The sequence below is a fragment of the Bos indicus x Bos taurus genome, chromosome 29 (genome assembly GCF_003369695.1).
Source record: "Bos indicus x Bos taurus breed Angus x Brahman F1 hybrid chromosome 29, Bos_hybrid_MaternalHap_v2.0, whole genome shotgun sequence".
NCBI classification, from domain to species: Eukaryota; Metazoa; Chordata; class Mammalia; order Artiodactyla; family Bovidae; genus Bos; species Bos indicus x Bos taurus.
Window position 1 is genome coordinate 13,171,178 of NC_040104.1, and position 18,592 is coordinate 13,189,769.

At 44.9% G+C, this 18,592-nt stretch overlaps 1 pseudogene; it reads left to right on the forward strand.

The window, feature by feature from the left end:
• Positions 1-7,987: 7,987 nt before the first annotated feature.
• On the forward strand, positions 7,988-17,844 carry LOC113886006 (annotated as a pseudogene).
• The last annotated feature ends 748 nt before the right edge of the window (positions 17,845-18,592 follow it).

The window sequence follows — 18,592 nt, forward strand, 5'->3', positions numbered from 1 at the left end:
TGGCCAGTGGAATTTGAGTAGAGGTGATATGTCACTTCCAAATTGAAGTATTATTTTCTGTTCCACTAGCTGGAATGCAGATGTAATGACAGGAGCTGGAGCAGCCATGTTAGACCAGAGGTAAGAAGCACAGGTGGAAAATATGAAAAGAAAGAAGTGGACCCTCATCTCTGTGGAGAGACCTGAAGTAATATTATATGAAAGAGAGTTGAAATTGTATTGTATTTAAGATAATGTTATTTAGGGTTTGATTACAGTCATTGAATCTGTAACCAAACACTCAGAATAGAATAACTGACCTTTGTGTTAGCCTTGTCTTGACATTAGGGTCTGAATGAGACAGTATCTACTGATGTATACTTAGAAATGAGTCAAGTGACAGCCCTGCCCTCTGGAAGCTCTAGTGCGGGATTCAGAAACTGAACCAGGAACAAAGCCACATGGCAGGACAGCTTCAAGATCCTGTAGGAACCCTTGGGAGGGGAACTTCAATCAGTTCTGATCTCAGGAGGTTGCTTGAAGCAGGACAATCCTCTCTCAGTCTCCTCATAAATAGGCCATGGTGCCAAGTTTCATGTAAAAGTGATTTATTTCAAATTCCTTCCAGAGTGTTTTCCCTTTGAGCCAGTGTTTAAGACCTGGTTTGGGAAGATCACAAATGCCCCAGGGCAACTAACCCAGTGGGCCAAAACTACCGAGCCTGAGTGCCCTAGAGACTGATCTACATCAGGAGAAGTGCAGGATTGAAAAGCCAGTGTACTGCAATTACAGAGTAGCCCCTGCTCGCTGCAAATAGAGAAGTCCTGAGCAGCAGTGAACACCTAGTGCAGCCAAAATTAAAAAAGAAAAAAAATTCTCACAAAGAAACCAGTGAGGTCTCAGGGGAAGCAGGACATTAAAAAGGATGAAACCAATCTGGGTCTGATATCATGCAAGTCATGGAGAGGGAAGCAAGAGCCTGTTTTCACAGGGAACTTGGGATGTAAGTTGTGCCTCAAACGTGCCCCAACCCAAGGATAGGGAGCTGGGATTTCACTCTCACACTAGCATCTGCCTCTCATCCTTCAACTAACATCCGGCTGGTGTCTCCAAGCCATTGTATTACATCCTGCAAAGACAAATCAAAGGTGACACTAGAAGCAAAAGACATGAAAATTCAGGAAAATATAACCTCAGAAAATGTTTAGATATCTGCACCCATTCTGGCATATCCAGCATCATATCTGAAATCCTGCCAGTCTAAAGAACTCAATGGGTCTCTACATGTAAGCATTTTTAAAAAATCAGCTTTTAATCTATATAGTAGTATAGTTGATTTATAGCATCGATTAATATTTGTTGTATAAGAAATTAATTCCCTTATACATAGACATGTATCCATTCTTTCCTAAATTCTTTTCCCATACAGGATATTACAGACTATTGAACAGAATTCCTGTGCTGTACAGTAGGTCTTTGTTGATTATCTATTAAATAGAATAGTATACAGATATTAATCTCAAACTGGCAATTTATCCCTCTCCCACCTTTCCACATTGGTAACTATAATTATTGTTTTGATGGAGGGAAGTGTCTAGGCACTTTTTGGATCAGGGTCTGTGCTTGTGAGAGTGGAGTGGCCAGGGAAAGCAAGCCTGAGAGAGACTCATTTGAGATGATGCTAAATGTTGAGAAGGACCTGGATATGCAAAAAGCTGAGAGAAAAACATTCTAGATGTGGGAAGTACTCCCTGCTAAGGACCAATGTAACCAAGTTTAAAGAATGGCTACCATTCCACTGCCAATCTTCCTTCCATGCTTGGAACTTGGCCTACATGTCAACCACCATGACCTCATCCCATACTTCACTTGTGAGTCAGCAGCAATGAGCCATGTCAGCCTTCCCAAGAAGGGAGAACCTGGGGTTATCACAAGGCTGAATATGCTCTGGACTCAGGGACGTGTCCACAAACTGGTTATCACCAGGAGCATCAGGTGCCAGGAGCACCACCAATGCCTCTGACTATCTCCATGTACTTGTTCTCAGAAGTAGAAATGCCAAGGAACTGATAGAGCAAAGAAACAAATAATGACTCTTGTTTCATCTTGCCCCGTGTGATTCCCCTGGCCTTTTGACCACACTGCTTTCTGCCCAAAATCTCTTTCCTCTTTTGCTTCCTCAAAGGTGGCTTGTGAATAATATCAGCACCTGACTGTGAAGCCTGGTGGCTGGAACTCAACTCACAATCAGCTGGGACCCAGAGATGCCCAGCCTTGGCCTGAGTTTCTGTCCTTTTTCTCCAACCAGATTCATAAAGCAAAGTCTCTGAAAAACATAAGGGTGATTGTAATTCTCTCAAGGCCTTTGAATCTCCAAGGTCTATTTGGAGCATCAAAGAGAACATATTTCCCTGCATCCAGGCTAGTCTCAGACCTTAGCCTCTCTCAGCCAGGGATTCCCTGAGGAAACATAAGATACTTATCTAAGTTGCCAGAAGGCTGAGAAGAGAATGCTTCTCACTGTGAATGGAGGTTCATATTATCCAGTCACCCAAAGGTCTGTGTTGTCTGAATGAGGATTGGGAGCTCTGGGGATTCTGAGTTGTGAGTGAGTCAGTCACCACCTGTACGACGGCCTCCGAGGGTCACTACAGCTGGGGATCCCCCACTGTGCCTGGAACCCAGAAGAAACAGCCTGCAGTATTGCCTTCCTGCTGCTACAAGAAGGTAGGTCTGCTGATAAAATCAGAACCAGACTTGAGGGACAACGGGAAAGGAATTTCCACTCTTGTGCCTGCAGCTATCTGAGAGCTGCCCAGCAGTGGATGAAATGGAGTTTTCTCTCATCTTTCCTTTCCTGAAAGTCTTCTGGTCTGAGAACCAGTGTTTCTGGGTCACAAGTCTTCACTAATGTACCTGCAGCTTTAGAGTTAGTCATACAACCCAGGGTTCAGTTTCCCATCTCTTGGATGAGGGAGACTGGACTCGCTCCAGAACACTTGTTCCAGACTGAAGCTCAGTGCCAGTCAGTGGACAAGAGGCTCAGGGGTGCATGTTGCTGAGGAAGCTGAGGCTGCCTCTGGTGGGCAGGGGGCTGTAACTGTCTGGTGATGTTCATGGGTCCTGGGCTCAGGACTGGGAGTGGTAGACCACTTGGCACAAAGCTGCTGTGATACCGAGGACCTTAGAGGCCTTGCCCACTGGAACTTACCATCATTTGGGTTCTGTGGGACGAGATCAGGTACTTAAAAGTCAGAAGTTACCCATGGGAAGTTTGTAGATTCCTCAGCAGAAACCCAATTTAGGCTGATGAATCATCTCTGCTAAAAAACTCAAGGAACTAGATATGCCAGGACTCTTAGACAAATTTTGTAGTATTTTAAATACTATTTAAAGTAAGTCATCTTTTGGATGACCCACCATTTGCTCTCTGGCTTGGGATGATACCCACAGTTAGAGTGGAATCAAAGGGCTCTGGGGGAGGCTGTCCCTCTCCCTGTGACTCAGTAGGAGTGAGTACAGCTCTCTTCCCTCCACATATGGAGCAAGAATTCCACCAGGAAGGATGTGACCTCCAAGTTTAACCGGAAGACTCAGGTAGATCTGACCCTCAGGTAGGCACTATTCTTTTCCCAGTGCTTCTTCTTTCCCTCCTGCATCCTGTGCAAGCTGACCACCTCCTGGTTCCTGGGTTCTGAATTCCTCCTCCCTTCTCTTGCAAATATCCATGCAGTCCCACTTGTGGCTTCCTCTCTACCCAGGCCCAATCCCTCACATGCAGATGGCACTAAAGAAGGGGAAACAAGGAAGGGTCTGCCCAGTTCATTCTTTCTAAAAATATCCACATTCCTTCTGCTTCCAGACCCTGTTCTGAATCACAAACATCTCCAGCTAGTTGACTCAGCTTAGCAGGGTAATGGAGATGCAGATGGGGGGGGGGGGTGGGTGGTGGTAAGGTTGTCAGGTGTGGGGGATGGTTTTCAGATGACAAGAGATGAGTTGGAGTAAGGAGCATGGGGTCCTCCAACCACTCATTCATTGGGGACCTGCCTGAATCTGCTATCTTGGGCTCCTCAGGGTATCTCTAAGACAGAAATTTCAAAATGGACATTCTATAAACTTCTTACTACAAAACGGTTTCAAGCATAACAAATATAATAAAGAAGATTGTCATAAACGCTATATTTTATCATTTTGGCATCAATAAGTACAAAACCATCCTCTTAGTCCCACCGGTTGTCATTGACTGGAGACTGCAACATCAAAGTGGTGGCCAACTGAGTTCCCGGTGAAGACATTCTTGACTTGCATCAGTCTTTCTCTTCTTGCTATCTTCTCACATGTGGTGGTTGAAGGGAACAAGAAGAGGGAGAATAAGAGAAAAATAGGGAGAGGCTAATCCTATCATGAGGGACCACCATCAAAACCCCATGTCAACCTGGGTACCTCCCAAACACTCCACTTCCTAATACCATCACATTGGAAGTCAAGAGTGGACTCAATTCAATACATCGCAGCTATGCAGATCTGTTTTTAAATCAAGACAGACACTCATTTCATTCTCTCTTTTACTTCTTATTCATTTTTCCTGAAATATTTTAGGGACGAGATGAACAATTCACAAAATGTACTTAATGAGTATTTGGGGTAAAATAATGGGATGTTAAAAAATGCACTTTGTTCCCAATAAAATTAAAATCTAATATCCAGTCCATGTACAAATTTCCCTGATGCTCAAAAAGCAGTTTTCACAGTTTACTGAAAGAATGTAGTCATATGTCGCACTTGGTTGTTCTCCTTTAAGATGAAATAACTGTTCCTCTCGCAATTTTATGCCATTCATTTGTTCAGAAACTGGGCGGTAGCAGGGTGGATTGTCTTACAGAATGTCCCACTATTGGGTTTAGAGCAGAAGTCCACAATACCACCACAGTGGGTCAGGACTAGTACCAGTCCTTGATATATTAGGAACCAGACCTCCACAGAAGGAGGTGAGCTGCAGGCCAGTGAGTGAGGCTTCATCTGTATTATAGCCGCTCCCCATCACTCTCTCATCACTCCCAGAATCGACAGTCTAGCTTGTTTTCCTGGAACTGTTTATAGTTACATAACCTATGCTTAATAGAAACAAAAGAGCATAAATATTGATGATTATTTTCCTTTCTCAGCGCTCACAATGGTGAGTTGATGCCCTAGCAATCTATCACAGTGACAAATTAGATGTTGCCTATTAACATTTGGACACATTTAGCCAGCTTAAAATTAAATATTAAAAAAATAAGATCATGGGATCCAGCCCCATCCTTCATGGCAAATAGAAGGAGAAAAGGTAGAAGCAGTGACTGATTACTTCATCTTAGCTTCTAAAACCTCTGTGGATGGTGCCTGCAGCCATGAAATCAGAGGATGTTTGCTTCATGGCAGGAAAGCTATCAGAAACATAAAAAGTGTGTTGAGAAGCAGAAACATCATTCTGCCCAACAAACTGGTAGATGTTTGGCATTTTCATTTGGATTCTTAAACTTTTTGTCCAGTCTCCATTGGGCTTTGAAATGCCTTAGCTTTGTGGTCCTTCATGATTCCCAAGATTATTTTGTGCATTTCTTTACCCAGTCCTGAAATCAACCATCTCTTTAAGAATCCATGCATCGTCTGATGGGAAATGTATTTAGAAGCTGCATGTTAGACCTCAGAATAGTCACTGATATCAAGTTGTCATTGCTTGTAGGCTTTACATTGGTCAGAGTAGGAAGTACAACGTTTTCCTTAAAAAATAAAATAAAAAGGAATATAATTAGTTGGTACAAACTTATGCTTTCAGTTCAAGATTAAAGACAGAAGGGTTTGAATTAAACTTCTTTATGTTATGTGTGAACCTCTTCTTCTAGCCACTGAAAGGCTTACTTCAGAAAGTGAAAGTGAAAGTGAAGTCGCTGAGTTGTGTCTGACTCTTTGCAACCCGGTGGACTGTAGCCTACCAGGCTCCTCTGTCCATGGGATTCTCCAGGCAAGAATACTGGAGTGGGTTGCCATTGCCTTCTCCAGGGGGTCTTCCCGACCCAGGGATTGAACCCAGGTCTCCCACACTGAAGGCAGACACTTTAACCTCTGAGCCACCAGGGAAGCCTTCAGAACATTAGTTTTAATTATTGTCTTGCTTTTACCTTTTAACATGCATATGATTCTGTCACAATAACAGAAGTTATGAGGAACAATAAGTTGTTGAATATAGTTTCAGATTTCTTTCCTGTTTTTCTTTGTTTTGTTTTGGATGGGCAGTATTTTTGTTTTTAGTTAGAAGATATTCCACTCTGAATGTAGTCATAATTCTGAATTTTAAAGCTACTTAAGTAATGTGTTGTTATGGGCAGCAAGTCACCAACTTGATGTAATTAGATTTATCAGTTTCTTTGTTCTCAATTTATTCACTTCAGTTCAGTCCTTTCAGTTGTGTCGGTCTCTTTGCAACGCCATGGACTGCAGCATGCCAGGCTTCCCTATCCATCACCAACTCTCGGAGCTTACTCAAGCTCATGTCCATCGACTTGGTGATGCCACCCAACCATCTCATCCTGTCTTCCCCTTCTCTTTCTGCCTTCAATCTTTCCTAACATCAGGGTTTTTCCAATGAGTCAGTTGTTCCCATAAGGTGGGCAAATAATTGGAGCCTCAGCTTTACCATCAATCCTTCCAATGAATATTCAGGACTGATTTTATTTAGAATGGATTGGTTTGATCTCATCGAGGTCCAAGGGACTCTGAAGAGTCTTTTGCAACACCATAGTTTAAAGGGCATATATGTGTGTCATTTGTCAGTGATGTCATGTTCCCCCTGTTGGGATTTAACCACCAGAACTGAATTTAAACAACACGAAAAAATGAGGACTAAGTCACAGTGACCCATCTAAACACACCTGGCAAAAGGAGAGGCTCCTGTTGTATTCAAGGGACAGGCATGGATAAATCTCATGCAGGAATAGGCCCTGGGAGTCCAGGATGAGTCATTAAACACGATTATCTTCGGCTGCCACAGTAGTTTTGTCTTCTTTGATTGGGAAGACATTTCAAAATTATTTTTTGTATGTTTGGTTTGGCAGACAAAATTTTTCATAACATAGACCCTATGGGGAGACTATATCAGAAATATATCCATTTATCTTAAGCAGTTAAATTATATTGGTTTGTATGTCCCTGATGATCTTTCTTTATAAATAGAAATGAAACACACATGTTCAGTATGCATTCAGTGTCTTTGTAAATCAACTGACATGAATTAAATTCCTCTCTGTCCCCACTGCACTCCCAACTCTAGGCAAGAAATAAAAACCTGCAGAGACTGAAAGCTGATTCCAGCACATCGCTGTGGAGATTTTGTTCCCACTGTTTTTTTGGAAAAAATTTAGTTGCTAACATTAAAATCAGTAGATTATACATAAATATCCAAACTTCCAATTCTTTTTAAAACATGGCCAACTGGTCTGCTTTCCAGCATGGGTGAAGTGGAGGAAAGGCTGCTCCCAGGGGTAAGGCCTGTGTGGCCCAGGGTTCAACTTGGCCACCTAGTCCTAGTATCATATCTCCTACCTCTTGAGGCCATGACTTTGTGAACTAGACTGCTAGGTCTCTTAAGATAAACACTACTTTGTCTTCATCAACTTTGACTTTGAAGCCTTTAACCCAGAACCTAGCACACAGTTCTTCCTTGTACATTTGCTGGATGGTATAAAATATCTTGTGGATGCATATGACATTTCTTCCAATATTGAAACCATGCAATTGAAGTACTGCTCTGCCCTAAATCTTTGATGCAACCTGGCATCATAGGTGCCCCTGATGTCTGCCATCAGACCCACTACCTAAAGCCAGTTGTATGTCCCTGGGCTGTCCCTGAAGTCTTCACTTTGCCATTTGACAACTTATCCTCCTAGCAATCTTCTCGCCAATGAAGACAGCAATGCATTTCTCATGAAGTGGCTAGGAAGATGACATGAAACCAAGAATGTTGAGCATGGCCCTTAGTATCCATTTTTATGATGTTCTTAGCAGTTTTCTCTCCAAGTAGGCAAGGTTCTCCATCTTCTTAGATGTCCATGCAGATCAGTATGATTTTCCAGCCAAGCTTCAAGGAAGAGATTACAGTTCAATTCTCTGTATTCGAAAAAGCTTCAAAGTCCACTCACCAAGGACACTGATGAAGGTAAAGATTTTATCGAGACCTTTGTGTTTTTTTAAGAACTATTATTGACCTAAAGGGCTAAACTAGGGCATGTCAGAGCATATATATCTAGGGGCTCCCAATCACCACTACATGCTAAGAACCTGAACTTCCATGAGTCCTTGGAGCCAGGAAATAAGCATGAAGTGGCTTGTGTTCCTTGACCTGGTGGCCTTCTCAGATTGCAGGGTCATGTATGTATGGAGACTATAAGCCACATCATCTTCCTTTCTGTGATTTTTCTTTTCCTCTGATTATTCTTCTACTCATCAGGTTTAGAGTGGAATGGAATATTTCCCTGACAATCTTAAAGTTCAACCCTTAAATATCGATAAGTACCTTGCTCTAGGAACTGTGGAACCCAAGGTTCTTGGTGTAGATTTGCATAGTTGCAAAACTCTGGGGTCCAGTCATGTCATGACCTATTGAAATTGGAACTCCTTGCAATTGTTCAGTGCACAGTCAATGCAGATGTAGGTGTGGTCCTGCAGAATAGCACTTTTCTAGGTTTTATTTAGCATGTTCTTTGTTCCCTCTCTATTCCAGTGTGTATATGTCTATGTCTACATCTCAGTATCACTATCATTTATCTCTCCATCCCTTTGGAAGTCTCTGTGAGTGTATTTCTCTCTGTGGTGTTTTCTTTTAACTTTTCTTTTAATTTTCTACATTTCCTGAACTTGTTCCCTATCTCCTGGATTCTTCTTTTAACTCTCTCTTCTCTTTCAACTTGGAGAAAGATTGGCAGATCTACTTATACACTGTTTTATATCTGAGCAAGCAGTGTGACCACAGCCAATTCACAAACCTCTTGCATTTCAAATTCCTCCCTTGTAAAAGAGGATAGGAATCCCCCTTGTAGCTCCTTCCCTGAGCTTCTATGAGAAGGATACAGTGTGGTGGCAACAGCAATGCTAGTGGCTGTCATTGTTGAGACTTCCTATTTATCAGGCACCTTATATCCATGACTTTACTTATCCCCAAGATATCCTATTTGGAGGGTTTGAATCATTACATTCCACCATTTTATCGAAGGGGAGACTGAGACCCCGCATGGTCATATGGCTTACCCAACATTACAGAACAGAATCTTTATTCAAACTTACGTCTTTGCCATGGAATATGCATAAAATTCTTATAATAAAGTGACTCATAAAAATGATTGGAAAGTACACAGTGCCATAACAATGACAGTTATACCTTAACACTGACATCTAATTGTAGCATCTTCTTTGTTTCTTTGTCAAACGTTCGGTGAAAGAATACCTCTAAGGTATTCACCCCCTGAGGAACATCATGGATGTGAATGTTTTTGGAGGATGGTGCTCCACAGAGCCCCCTGGTGCTCTAGCCTAGCACTGGGGCTCATCTGGAGATGCCACGTGAGATATTGGGGCTGGGGCTCCTGCAGGAGGCAGAAACACTGGGTAAAAGGGGCCCCACACAGAGGAGAAGGCACTCTCATCCTCAACTGTTGGTCTTGGTAACTGGGCCCATAAATTACTAGGTGGCAGGTAAACATCCATTTCTGTGTCAAAGACATGTCATTAGTTTGAGGGAGATTGTTCCTTCTGAGCAGAAGGCAATGACCACCAACTGCAGTACTCTTGCCTGGAATAACCCAAGGACAGAAAGGCCTGGTAGGCTGCAGCCCATGGGGTCGCTAAGAGTCGGACACGACTGAGTGACTTCACTTTCACTTTTCATTTTCCTGAATTGGAGAAGGAAATGGCAACCCACTCAAGTGTTCTTGCCTGGAGAATTCCAGGGATGGTGGAGCGTGGTGGGTTGCTGTCTATGGGGTTGCACAGAATCGGATATGACTGAAGTGACTTAGCAGCAGCAGCAGCTCCTTCCGAACTAAGGGAGTCAACTAGTTACAGATGAAGAATGAACCATCTCTGATCAGAAAGTAGAACCAACTGCAAAGCAATTGTGAATCCCTAGGCAGAGTAATTCAGTTTCCACAGATGCAAGAACCTCAGCAGGAAAAAGTTGCTGAACCCATATTCTGTGTAAGGCCATAAGAATCTAACACAGTGCTTACTGTTTTTAGATCAGAAAAAGGGCTTATTTGTCTTCAAGAATGCCATGTCAGCCTGAGAGATAGGCAAAGAATAAATACATGTCAAGTGAAAGGGTCACTTGTGTGGTGTTGATTGAATGTGGTCTGAGTTTAGAGTTAGTGCCTGGGGTTGATCAAGAAGGATCTCCTGGAGAAGGAGGTGCTAAGGCTGCATTTGAAGAGACTACAAAATTTCTCAAATGAAGGCACCAGGACTTCCCTGGGTGTCCAACGTTTCTGGAGGTCCAGTGGTTATGCCTCTGGGCTTCCAATGCAAGAGGTGCCATTTCAACACCTGGTCATAGAATCAATATCCTGCATACAATGTAGCACAGAAACAAAAAAATCAAATGCAAGCACCTCTGTGATCAAAGGCTGTGAGCTTCACAGTGGTTGGAAAGTGATCTCAAGTGATATACGACACCAGAGGGAGGCATCAGTGTGGGAATAGAGGGTAGCCAGTTCTGACTAATCCACTCCCTCCTTCTCCCTGTAGATGCAATATAAGGGTAACATCACCATTGGAACACGCCCTCAGGAATTCCAGGTTATCTTTGACACAGGCTCATCTGACTTGTAGGTTCCCTCCCTCTTTTGTCCCAGTCCAGCCTGTTGTAAGTACAGACACCCCCTACCTGAACCATCCTTTACTTGCCCTGCCGCCCTGTTTCCACTCTTGGCACCTGATTACACTCATCTCTTATGTCTGCAATTACACAAGTTAGGTTCAGACATTACAAGTCTTCCACCTTCCAGCCTACCCAAAACACCTTCAGGATCGCCTATGGATCTGGGAGCATGAAGGGATTTCTTGCTTATGACACCATTCAGGTAACATGTAAAGAGAAGCTGAGTCAGGACTGGCTATGGAGTGACCTCTGCTTGCAAAACAGATGCAGGACCATCTGGCAAGACCCTTCCTAGCCTAACTCCCATAGACATTGGCCATCTTACTCACAGGATCCTGTCCCTGGGGAGGCAGTGCCCATGGTGACACATAAGCAAATGGCTTAGCTAACCCAGAGAGTGACTTAAGGTGTGGACTTGCAGCTCCTCTGACCATGAGCAGTTCAAGGTTCATTTTGCTGGGAGCAAGAAGAGCGGGGAAAAGCACCCACTTTTATATTCACAGACTTTTCCAGGCACTTTCCAGGACTTCCCTGGTGGCTCAGATGGTAAAGCGTCTGTCTACAATGCAGGAGACCCAGGTTCGATCCCTGGGTCAGGAAGATCCCCTGGAGAAGGAAATGGCAATCCACTCCAGTACTATTGCCTGGAAAATCCCATGGACAGAGGAGACTGGTAGACTACAGTCCATGGGGTCACAAAAAGTTGGACACGACTGAGTGACTTCACTTTCACTTTCACTTTATATTCACAGACTGTTCCAGGCACTTTCAGGTAATAATTGGTTTAATCCTGCAACAGCCCCACACAGCAGATGGTTAGCTCATGAGACATATGATGAAACTGAGGTGCAGACAGCAAGGGCCTTGCTGAAGTCACACATGTTGTAAATGGTGGAGCTGGGTTGGCTTTTCAGGACTGAGGTTGCTGTAGGGTGTTTGCTGCTGCTGCTGCTAAGTTGCTTCAGTCGTGTCCGACTCTGTGCGACCCCATAGACGGCAGCCCACCAGGCTCCTCTGTCCCTGGGATTCTACAGGCAAGAATACTGGAGTGGGTTGCCATTTCCTTCTCCAATGCATGAAAGTGAAAAGTGAAAGTGAAGTCGCTCAGTCATGCCCGACTCTTAGGGACCCCATGGACTGGAGCCCACCAGGCTACTCTGTCCATGGGATTTTCCAGGCAAGAATACTGGAGTGGGGTGTCATTGGGGATAGGATAAAACTGACCTGGGGACCCTGGGGGCAGTCAAGAGCTTCAGGTATCTGGAGTGGGAAACTGGAGGCCAGAGATATCAAGGGGCCTGATAAATGAGTTCTCATTCTAGGGTGCCTTTGAGAATCTCATAAAATGTATGGCCTGCCTCCCCAAAGTACTTGAGTAGTTCCCCTCTCTCTCTTTGTCTCCCATACGCACTCACACAAATACACACATATCCCCAAAAGGAAATTTCCCAGGCAGTAGTTTCATAGATCCCTGCAAGCAAGACTGTGTTTTTGGCTTCTGTCTTCCTGGACAGATGCAGAATCCACAGTACCTTACAGAGAATTCAGACCATTCCTGGCATTAGGTCATAGTGATGCCAGAGAAGGCTACCTTGCTCTCGACTCATTTTGTCCACAAGGGGGCACCAATGGGTCCTGGCCTGACTTGGTTGCCCCACCTGGACAGAAGCCACAAGGCCAATCTAACTCACTCAGGTGGTATTTTTCAGAGGGGCAGATGTTTTAAAATTCACAGCCTCTCACAAATGGAACCCAAATTCCCCTCCCAGCTTGGTCTAACCGTCTGAGGTCCACCAAAGACAGAGCCCAGCCTCACTTCTTCTCTGAGGATTTAATGGCAATGCACCCCAGCCCAGTCCTAGCCCCACTTCACATATCTGTAAGTGGGAACACTTCTCTCCCACAGATTGGGGACCTTGTAAGTACTAACCAGCTGTTCGGTCTAAGCGTTGTGGAATATGGATATGAGGATGCACCTTTTGCTGGCATCTTGGGCTTGAACTACCCCAACATATCCGTCTTTGGAGCTATCCCCATCTTTGACAACCTGAAGAATCAAGGTGCCATTTCTGAGCCTGTTTTTGAATTCTACTTGAGCAAGTAAGTCTGAAATGGACAATCTCTTTCTCCAAATTAGCTGTAAGATGCTTTCAGGTACATGAAAATTATAGAACACTTGATAAAGAAGAATCCTGAGAGATAATCTAACCCAGGATAAATGTAGCCCCAGGGCTGTACCTGGCTTCACCACTGGCTTTTATAAATAACGTTTTATTGGAACACAACCCTGCTCCTGGACTCAAAACCAGTAACTTGGTCTAGGGGGTTGAGTGAGGAGGAAGACTAATGGAAGGCAACAGGAAACAAGTTGGAGGAAAAAGCAATATGATTTGTTATGAATTTGATCAGGAAAGAAGGAGAAGGATGGTGGATATCTTTCCTTCCTCATTAGCATTCCACTGGGAGCCTAGGACCAGGTACCCTATTAGCAGGAGCCAGTGAAAACTGAAAGTGTGGGACACAAAACAAACATGTGGGACCCCTTGTTCAAGAAATATTAGGCATTTCAAGACAGGGAGGGCACTGTTGGGATCCCTTCTGAGCCCTTTGAACAGTAGAGGTCACAGGCCAGTGGAGCCAACTCTGGGTTCCCTGAACCCATACCCTTAGAACTACCAGGCTTTGAGTTTCCTGAAAAAATGACAACCTGGACAAGGAGAAAGCCAATATGCTTCAGCACCACGTCCTCTGAATGTGTCTGACCACTCAGGTCGCAGGAGGTAGGGCATCTTCAGAAGATAGAGTGGGTGGAGCCCAGCCAGGTGACTTAGCTTCTAACCTCCTCTGTGCCACTCATTAGCCAGTAACCAACCTCAGTCTGGATCTCAATCGCTCCTAGACACTATTTCTGAATCTGTACATAGGGACCTTATTAGGGCCTTGATGGGTGGACCATCACAGCTCTCAGACAGTGCTGTTGTTACTGTCCTCCAAGGATCCACCCCTCTCTTCTCTATACACATGCAGGGCGAAAGGCAGTGTGGTGATGTTTGGTGGGGTGGATAAATCCTACTACCAGGGAGTGCTCAACTGGGTACCATTGATCCACGTGGGTGACAGGCGTGTACACATGGACCGGTAAGCCTCTCCCTCTGAGGGTCAGCCCAAGTGATGCTCCCGCTATTGTACATGGACACAGGCAGACACACACAATACATTCTCAGACACACAGTCACACAGACATATACACCACCCACAACAACACTGACACATAGACACATCGAAGCACACAAGCAGACACATATAAACATACACATATAAACATGCATAGCTAGTCAGAGACACACAAGCACTCACAGAGACACATACAAACAAACACACAAGCAGATAGATATGCAAACAACCCATGGGTTCATAATCCCCAGGCCTTCTGACCAGGGCTCTGACCAGGGTCCTAAAAGGGTGCAGAGAGGTCTTTGCAGCTGGGAGAGGATTGCACCCACTGCCCTGTGAGGCGTGGAGCATGGTTAGAGGACTCTACACTGTGGTGAACAGAGGATTAGGGAGAATTTCTCCATCCTGAACAGAGGTATAAAATGACCAGCTGTCCGAGGCTACCTGGGACCAAGGAAGGTCTCAGTACAGATAAATGCCAGTTTAAAAACAGGGAAAGTGCTGGAAATGGGGAGAACTGGTCTCCTAAGGGAACAACGACTGAGAAGTGTAGAGAGATTTGCTGAAATCTTAAGATGTGAAAGTAACTAATAAAAAAGATACCCCACGTTCATGGGCACACTGTGGGGCAGGGGCTATAACAGAGAATCAGGAAGGTAGGATCCAGGAGTGACCTGAGGACAAGAGGCATAATTGATAGGATTCTGTGTGATACCCTCAGACAAAAGCTGACCTGTCCTTTGGAGTTTCTGTGGGCTAGTCATGTATTTCCTGGCCAGGGTCTCAGCATCTGAGCTGGTTGTAGGAGCAGTGCTGGCAGACACCCTCTCCCAGAGGAGCCCCTCTCTCCCACCACTGTGAGAATCTGCTGCCCTCACAAATTTCCGTCTTCACTCTGTGATTGACCCTTTATTTGTTCCCCACCAGACACAGCTGTCTGGATGTTTCTCATTCATTATGTTCACAGTTTTCATTCACACACTAAACAGAGAAGTCTTGGGCATCCACTGTGTGCCAGGCACTTTAGGGAGGTAATGAGAATAAAACTTGCCAGCACATCTAAGAAGGCAGATGCACAGGAAATGAGACACACATATAGTGAACTGTGACTTTGGTACATGCTAGACATGAGGAAGGATCTACAGAGACTGTCAAGAAAGGAGACTGATAAACACCAGGAGAAAGACTTCCCTGAAACCATGACAATTAAGCTGGAATCTGGAAGATGAGAAGAAATTTGCTAGTCAAATGGGAGGGGGCTCCTCTAGGAAGGAAGACCAGCTTGTGTCAAGGTGCAAAAGAGCCTGGTGTAATCAAGTACTGCATTCAAGAATGTCAAGGAAGATGCCCTGTCGGGGGCAAAGGAAAAGAGAGCAAGAGACAAAGAGCTGTTTAGAAGACAGTTGGGAAGGGGGCAGCTCTGGGGGGACTCAGAGTGACCTTGATGCCTGCTTTGTCACACTGTCTCTCAGCATCTCCATGAAAAGAAAGACTATTGCTTGTTCTGGCAGCTGTGAGGCCCTTGTGGATACCGGGGCATCACTGATCTTTGGCCCAAGAAGACTGGTCAGTAACATCCAGAAGCTCATCAGCGCCATGCCAGGGGGTTCCGAGGTGAAGGGTCATGCCCCAGGGTCACTCCCAGTCTCCGTACAAAAGAAGCATCTCCAGGGCCAAACTCTCTCCCTCTCTCTCTAACAGCACTACGTTTCATGTTTTGCAGTCAATACCCTGTCCTCTATTATCTTCACCATCATGTCATCAACTACCCAGTCCCAGCTCAAGCCTACATCATCAAGGTGAGGAGAGAACCCTGAGGGGTGGTTCTCAAATAGGAACTTGCAGGAATCCTTGGGCTGCCGCTGGGAGGAGGGCGCCCTCTGCAGGCTATCTCTCACTATTGCAGACGCTGCTGAGCGGCGGGGGCGAGGGGGGCGGGGTGGCCAGATGAACCAATTGAGAGTAAAAGGCCATCTGGGACATTGATCATCCTGAAATAAATGTGGAGACACCATGCCATGCTGGCATGGTGGAAGTCACAAGGAGAAGGAAACACTCAGGTCCTCAGTGTTCAAAGAGCTTTACTTCAGTCTGAACCTTCGGACGGATGAACATGGAAAGTCAGCTCTAGCAGTCCCTGAAATAAGTCATGTGACAAGAAGAATGGCTGGGGACAGTCCCAGTTTGCTGTCCCACCATAGGGATTAACAGTCTCCCTTCCCTTCTTGCAGTTTTGCTGGTTTGGATGATAAATTACATGGTCACCCTAGTTCTCGGATGCATCTTCCCCTAGCTAGGGCCGGGTGCCCCCTTTGTGAGTTGGAATACCTGACCCCTCTGTGCGGAGGCGGGATGCTAATGTGAATAAAGGGTGCACAGTGAATGCTCAGCCCAAGCACAGGGTGGAGGCTTCATGTCAGCTCCCTAGGGGAGTTCACAGCTGGCTGATGGGCTCAAAGAAGACTTTGAGGAAGGGAGGGAATTTCAGGAATTCTAAAACTGTAAACTCATGGAGCCATATGGAGAGTTGCTTGATTCTAGGCAAAACTGCACTGGATTCCATGCAAATGGCATCCCAAGGTGCTTTGCATTGGGGTCCTGGGGACTTACTCGGGGTGATGAGGGCTATGGACTCACCGGTGGGGATGGGGAACCAGAGTACGTTACCCAACCAACCCTGGAGTGGCCAAAGAGGGTGAATGCGGGCTGAAGGAGGCTTCCCAGAATTCCTAAGTCTTCAAGAACGTGTTGTGGGCACTGCTCTATTTAAGATGGATAACCAACAATGAGTTACTGTGTATCACGGGGAACTCCACTGAATTATATGACAACCTGGATGGGCGGTTTATTTTGGGGACCAGGATACATGGATACATATGGTTGAGTCCATTTACTGTCCACCTGAAACTCAGAATATTGTTAATCAGCTATATTCCAATACAAAATACAGTTTATTAATAATGTATGGATTGTGGGGATGCAGGAGAACCAGCATTCTCTGCAGAGAAAACAAGGAGCAGGAGTCAGAAGGAAAGAAACAGGGAGAGAGGAGAACTATGGATATTCTTTTTCTTTTCTAAAATTTTTATTGAAGTGTGGCTAATCTTCAGTGTTGCGTTAAGTTCTGCTGCACAGCAATGTGACTCAGTTATACACATACAGAAATATATATTCTTTTTCTTATTATTTTTCATGTGGTTTATGACTGGGTAGTTAATATATTTCCTTATGCTCTACAGTAGGACTTTGTTGTTTATCATTCCTCTGTATCCCCAACTCCCTGTCCTCCCCTCCCCCACACCCTTCCTCATGTAAACTTCATGTCTTGGCCCTTTTTGGTTGTGGATGAATTCTCATATCCCCTGCTACTGAGAAAATCCCTTGATACTTACCAAAAGAGGGAAATAAAACAAATAATTGTGCTGGGTCTGGATACTGGGGGGAGTCGCATGTAAGGGCTCAGGATGACTGATGTGTGTCTCTGACTCCCCCAGGATTCTAGAGGCTACTGATATACCACCTTTCAAGAGAACACAGTGAGGACATCTAGAGAGACCTGGATCCTGGGTGACGTCTTCCTGAGGCTGTATTTCTCAGTCTTGGATTGAGGAAATGACAGGATTGCCCTGGCACAGGCAGTGTAAATGCTTGGAGTGTTTTCAGGAATCAGTAAGGCCGCTCCGAGCAAACACTAAATCACACTTAGGGTACTCCTGCCCAGGATGCTGCTGAACTGTATTTGATGTTCTGCACATCCTACTACAATAAACAGTAAAGGGTTTCACATGTAATGGTGCTGAAACAAACGGGTGCCACTGTTTGTGTTTGGGAGGTGTACAATGATCAGGAAGGATCTACAACAAAGTCTGAATCACAGTTGAGAGGAGCCCACCTCCACATGGCTTCAAGGAAAGGAGAGACTCATTGAAATGATTCTGAGAATCCAGGACACAAGACTCAAAGCAAATACAAAGATCTCAATGACTGGACCCAAGAAATCAGAAGTCATCAGTTCTCTATTTCACACCCTCACTCTTTCATTCCCTCTTGTTTGATGGTCTTAGCCTGACAACTTTCTTCCTTAAGGCTTCTACACCTAGTGAGGGAGTCCAAGATACCTGCCCTAGCGTTTTATATCTTGAAGGCATCTCCAATAAGGAAAGAAAAGTTTGAAGACATCAGAGTTCAAGGGTGTTCTCTGAATGACCCACCTCAGATCACAGGTACAGTCCTAGATCAGCCATGCTGGCAGGGGCATGGGGTCCTATGATTGGCTTTACATGGTCTTGTGGCCCTGACCCAGAAGCAAACATGATTGCCAATTTCCTCCAGAACTACATGACTGAAGCTGGGGAGAGGCAGCCCCAAAGAAAGAGACTGGGAGATAGTCCTGGCCACGGAAGAGTTTGTGATAACCCATCAACTCCACCACCTCCTCACTCAGAGGAATTATAATGGGTAATGAAATAGACTCTCTTCATCCCATCTCAGATGAACTTTTCACTGGGCTTCTCCTCCAGGAGAGTTTGG